Source organism: Herpailurus yagouaroundi, unplaced genomic scaffold (assembly GCF_014898765.1).
Source record: "Herpailurus yagouaroundi ecotype Mexico unplaced genomic scaffold, PumYag 199, whole genome shotgun sequence".
NCBI lineage: Eukaryota > Metazoa > Chordata > Mammalia > Carnivora > Felidae > Herpailurus > Herpailurus yagouaroundi.
In genome coordinates this window covers 16,118,309-16,124,749 of record NW_024412430.1, presented here as the reverse complement: position 1 = coordinate 16,124,749, position 6,441 = coordinate 16,118,309, and positions in this window count along the sequence as shown.

Below are 6,441 nucleotides of genomic sequence, written 5' to 3'. Positions count from 1 at the left end.
GCCCCACAACTATTCTTTATTCAAATACATTTTCTGCCTTTCACTCTCTTCTCCTACTGGGATCCCTGTAATGTGAATGTTATTATGTTTTATAGTGTCCCTGAGTTCCCTTAATGTATTTTCATTTTTTATTATTCTTTTTTTCTCTCCTGTTCAGCCTGATTGCTTTCCATTTCTCTGTCCTCCAGGTTGCTGATCCGTTCTTCTCCTTCCTCTAGTCTACTATTTATTCCCTCTACTGTGTTTTTAATTTTGGTCATTGCGTTTTTCATCTCTGATTGGTTCTGTTTTATGTTTTCTATCTCTTTGTTGAGGGTCTCATTAATACCCTCCACTCTTTTCTCAAGTCCAGTAACTGTATTTATGACCTTTACTTTAAATTCTCTATCAGTCATGTTACTTATCTCTGTTTAGTTTAGGTTTCTTGCTGTGATTTGTCTTGTTCTTTCATTTAGGACACATTCCTCTGTCTCCTTCTTTTGTTAACTCTGTTTCTATGTGTTAGGAAAGTCAGGTATGTATGTCTCCTGCTCTGAAAGTCATGGCCACTGGGGATGGTGTGGGGAAAAATGAAAAAAAAAAAGAAAAGAAAAAAAGAAAGTCATGGCTTTAGGAAGAAGAAGTCCTGGAGTGTAGTGTCCCCTGTTCACCAGACCCTGGCACTTCAGAAATATTGCATGTGTGTGTTCTGTGTGCTCTACTGTTTTGTCCCCTAAGAAGCTTTCGTTGGTGGGGGGGGCCTTCAGTCAGACCAGGTGTATGCCGTCAGCCTGTTTGCTGGGGTTATAGTTGGAGTGATGTGTGTGGTGATCTTCTTCTCACCCTGGGGCAGGAATCACTTTGGAGTGATGCCAGCCCCTATTGGGGCTGCCTGCATATTGCTAGGCTGTGGCACCACTTTGGATGGACTCTGGCATGTCGGAGGGCAGGGGTCCACAGGAGAACACAGGGTAGGACATGTGGTGCCAACAAGGTCCACATGGTGAGCTTCAGGAGGGGACCCACAACTCCCAGGAAAACTCCTGTAGAGATCAGATGGGTTGGAGAAGACCTACTTAAATGATTTTGGGTGTCAACCTCTTATCAGATATGTGATTTGTAAATATTTTCACCTGTTCTATAGGCTTCCTTTTCATTTTGTTGGTTGTTTCTTTTGGTTTTTTGTAGTCCCACTTGTTTATTTTTGCTTTTGTAACTCTGCTTTTGGTGTCAGATCCATACAATCATTGCCAAGACCAGTGTCAAGGAGTTTTCCTCCTATGTTTTCTCATAGGGTTTTACAGTTTCAGGTCTTACATTTAAGTCTTTAATACACTTCAAGTTAATTTCTGTGGGTGGCATAAGATAGGGCTCCACTTCCATTCTTTTGCATGTGAATATCTGGTTTTCCCACTACCATTTATTGAAGAAATTGTCTTTTCTACATTTAATATTCTTGGCTATTTTGTCAAGTATTAGATGGCTGCATACATGTGGGTTTACTTCTCTGCTCTCAATTCTGTTCTGTTGATGTGTGTGTGTGTGTGTGTGTGTGTGTGTGTGTGTGTGTGTGTTCTGCCAGGACCATACTGTTTTGATTACTATGGTTTTGTAATATAATATATAGTATGTAATATATAATATGTAATATATAATATGTAATATATAGTGATGCCTCCAACTTTGTTCTCCTCAGGATTCCTTTGATTATTCCGAGTCTTTTGTGATTTCACATGAATTTTAGGATCATTTTTTTTCTACTTTTGTAAAAAAAAAATGCCATTGGAATCTTGATAGGAATTGCATTCAATGTGTAGATAACTATGGGTAGAATGAGACATTTTAACAATTTTAATTCTTCTTTCTACTCTGTCTTAAAGTCTCTGTGGGATCAGTTCTTTTTTTTAATGTTATTTATTTTTGAGACAGAGAGTGTGTGCATGAGCAGGGGAGGGGCAGAGGAGTGGGGTACAGAGGATCCAAAGTGGGCTCAGTGCTGATAGCAGAGAGCCTGATGTGGGACTTGAACTCACGAACTGTGACATCATGACCTGAGCCGAAGTCAGACGTTTAACTGACTGAGTCACCCAGGCACCCCGAGATTAGTTCTTTAAGTGTCACAAGTGGAAAATGTATCCCCTATGTAAGAACTATAGATGTTTTATGTTAAAAAGAGAAACATGGGAATTTATCCATTTCTCTGGACTAATAAGTCAACATGATTATAAAGAAACACAAAAGAAGGTGAAATGCAAATAAGATGCTCACTGAACTAATTTCTGAGGTCTCAGAACTTCAGTGTCTTTTATCTTGATTTTTGTGGTTCATTTTAGAAGATGAGGATATCGCAGAAAAAGAGTCACATATTCATGTCCTGAGCCTTGTGAGAAAATTCCTGGTTTGGTAAAACAAGTTAGGACATTTACAATTCCCAGAGAGGAAGTCTGACAAGTCTTAGCACTTCTTAAAAATTCTTAATTCCCTGAGGATAGGAACAAAACTTCCTCAAATCTTTCGTCAAATAGGGCTCATTTCATATCAAAGAATTAACAAGCCTCCTTAAGGACCTAACATAGAACCACGGGGTAATTAGGCTCATTTGGGGCTCAGGGTCTTCAAGATCTCTCATTTTTAAAACACTTCAGATCTGAAATGCCTTGTCAGAACTAGAAAGAAAGAAAAAGGACAAATCCCCACTGCATGCAGATATGTGGGGGGGCGGGGAAGCAACCTTCTTTATTTGCCTCTTTCCTTTCCTGCCTTGCTAATGATTTCTTATTTTTCTTATACTACTTCTAATTTAAGCTCCTCTTGGTATGTTTTCTCCTACTTTCTGTTCTGAGAGATATTAAGAGAATGTGTTCCTAAGAGCTCTCAGTATTTAAAACTGGGAAAAAGAATGGTGTTGCTCTAGTCAGAACATCCAGATACACTTGTTTTAAATATATATGGCTGCAGGTTCTTCACGGGGCTAGTGTGGCCAGGGAGTGCCATACGAGTGTGTGCTCACACTTCGGCAACGCAACAGTCATCCATCAAGTTTGCAAAGAAGTTGCGGTATATGTGCAGAGTTCCCTCACCACAGTCTCTTGTTTGATCTGATTTTAACACCAGTTCTGTGACACTGGGACTTCAATGCTACTGTATAATTGAAGATTAAGTTACAGACCCAGTGTCTGGGAGATCCATGGTGATCTCCTCCTTCTCCCCCTTCCTGACTCCTTTCTCCTTTCTCCATCCACACATATATCTCAGAGTGCCCGTGTTCTCACACGGCAGCCTGAGATCCACTTTTGACTGCTCTACCACTGATCCATGAAATTATCCTTCCCCAAGATCGTAGTTCATTCACCTTAAGATGGGTGCTTTACCCAAACAAGTTAAGCAGGGCTTATCTCTGGGATTTTAAAACCTAGAACCGAGACTTCAGCACCTCTTCAGTGGCACAAGGTTTTAGAGCATTTGTCTCTAACATTCTACTAAAAACAGCTCTTGTCAAGGTCATCTGTGAACCTTCTGTGGTTGTATCCATTGGCCAGTTCTCAGGACTCATTTTTCTCCATCGCTCAGTAGCATGTAGCATCCTGATCACTTTTCCCTCCTCCATTATCTCCAGGTGGCTTCTGGACACCACTCTCTTGCTTCTCCTTCTACCTTGCTGGCTATCCCTTCCCAGTCTTCTATGCAGGTTTGTTCCCAGCTCCCGGTCTTTAAAGGCTGGAGAGCTCCAGGGCTCAGTCTTCAGATTTCTTTTATTCTCTGCCTTGGGCTATCTTTGATTCTTTTTTTTTTTTTCCTCCAAATCCAATATCTCAGCACATAATACTGCCTTCAAAATATATTCAGTATGGCTACTTCTCACCAACTCTACCACATGATTTCTTACTCAGCCACATTTTCTCTCACCTACATTGTTGAAATAGTCTCACCTCCTCCATTTTGCCCTCCTACCCTTTACTCTCTACATACAGCCAGAGTGGTTCTACTAAAACATGAGTCAGATCCTCAATACTTTCCAATGACTTTCCTTTCCAGAGTAAGAGCCCAAATCCTTACAGTTACCTTGGATCTGTATGGTCTGGCCATTGCTACCTTTCTGATCTTGTCTCTCAGCTCTTTCCTTTCCCCTGTGTCTATGCTGCCACGCTAGCCCTCTTGTTTATCCTTAAACATGTCAAGAGCATGTTCTCACTTCAGAGCCTTCGTGTTTGCCCACCCACCAAATATTCTTATTACTTTCTCCCTAACTCCTTTATTTATTCAAACAATACCAAACACAAGAAGACTTTCCCCGGCCACATTTATAAAATAGCATGCGCCACCACCTGGCACTCCCCTGCCCCTTTTGCTGGTTATTTTTTTTTTTCCACAGCAGTTACCACTACCTGGTATATTATTTGTACATTTGTTTAGTGCACAACTTTCTCCGTTCCACTAGAATAGAAGATCCCTGAGGGCAGACATTTTCCTTGTCACCACTGTGCTCCTAGTGGCAGAATGGTGCATGGCATACAGTCAGTCTCTAAAGCAATAGCTGATTGAGTGAATAAACAAACCTGAGTCTAGAGCTGTGGGAGACTGTGTTTCTTAGCAAGTAGAGAAAGCCAGTGTGAAATAAGAGAGAACAAAGCCAGCATGCTGGTGGGAGCAGAGACCAGGTGAAAGATGAGTGAGTACTGGTTGTGCTCGGTTTCCTGATGGTTTCTGATGTGTTCAGGTGCATTTTGGATCACCTGCTGATTGGTGGTTCAGTACTCCCATGGCATCCCTGGGCCTTTGTGGCCTTGTGTTCTGCCAGGGTCCTAATGAGTACGCCAAAGTCATATACACAGAAGGAGCTGTGGGCAGGACCAGAACCCAGATCTTGGATTTTCAATCTAGCATCATACTAGGTGTTTCTGCAGTTTAAAGCCCTTATGTAATTACACAGCCCAGAGATATTTGTGCCCAAATCCACTTGAACCAAGGCCCCAGAAGGTGTCAAAGGTGAATGAGGTCCTGCTAAACTTTCTAAATATCTGCTTTCCTCCTGCCAAGGGTGCAATCAATTTCTTATGTAAACATATATTTTCAGGATCTAGAAAGAACAACACATCATCGTTGACTGTCCCATTATTGATCACTTCATGGTGATATTAAGAATAGAGTGTTTTAAAAATTATTTGCATAAATGACTGGAGAGATCCTATGATGTTGTTTTGGAAGAAATGTTAGAGGCAACTTCATCCATCTAGAGAAATGCTATGATTGATTAAAGATAACTTGGTTAGTGACAGAGCTAGAGCTAGAACCCCAGTATCACATGGCTGTTTGACTTTCACCTCAGGCTCTTTTTACTGCACAAGATGCCTCATTTTTCCTTTTTCCTTTGTCCTTTCACCCCCACCCTGTTCTCTGAGGTTATGTACACCTGTGTAAACTCTATTATCCCTCCATCAATAAATTGTGGATCATGCTACTTCGTTGTCTCCAGGGAGTGTGGTGACACATTTTAAATGAACTCAGGGTAACCAAAGAGTGTTAGATGGAAGGCAATCTCATACAAGCTGTGAATGAAATATAAATCAATCCAAACTCAGCAATTTATGGACTCACCCATGTGAAAGAATAATAACTTTAGATTATGTCCTAAAGGCAGGTTTAAGGGTCACCATGAGTAGACTTTTTTTTATATTTCTATTTTAGAATGAGATACTGATTATTATCTTAGAGCTAAATTCTACTTTGCACTATCTGTCCTGCAGTCTGGAAAAAAGTATAAATTACCTAATGAAGTATGAAAACACTAAATGCTTCTTAATTCTTGATAGTTTGAGAAGGATGAATGATATAAGAATAAGGAAGGGCTATAGCAAATATTTAGGAGAATTAAAATATATATCTTTATATTTGCATGATTCCAGGTTATATGAGATGAAGTTTCTTCAAATCTGGAAGACCCATCTCAGGATGCCAGCAAGGAGATGTATCACTTTAAACTATATGTTCTTTTTTTGAGTAATCCTATTCATATTGAAATCATGGGAATGAGAACCTAAATTGGCTCAGTCTGACATAACACCCACTGACCAGAGGAAAGCAGGATACATTCCCTGCAGTAGGGAAGTTCTAGTTCCCCAAGACAGAAGTGAGAAGACATACATGCTGAAAAATGAGAAATAACAGGTGTCCCCTAAATTCCCCTGGATTTGTTCTTTTGCCATTTCCCCCATGTTGTCATAATATGTTGGGAAATAGCAGAGTGTAGGGCAAAGAGACCTGGAATAGATTCCAAGTCTTGAATTTGACCTTCATCTCTGCGTAACATTAGACAAGTCATATATATAACCTTTTGGGTACTTGGTTTTCTCATCTGTAAAATTGGAGAGCTTTAATGTGTTGTTGCCAAGATTTCTTCCCGCTTCATAGGGGAAGAATTTATGGCACAAACTTGGGCGCTGTCCACGGTTCTGCCAAGTTAAA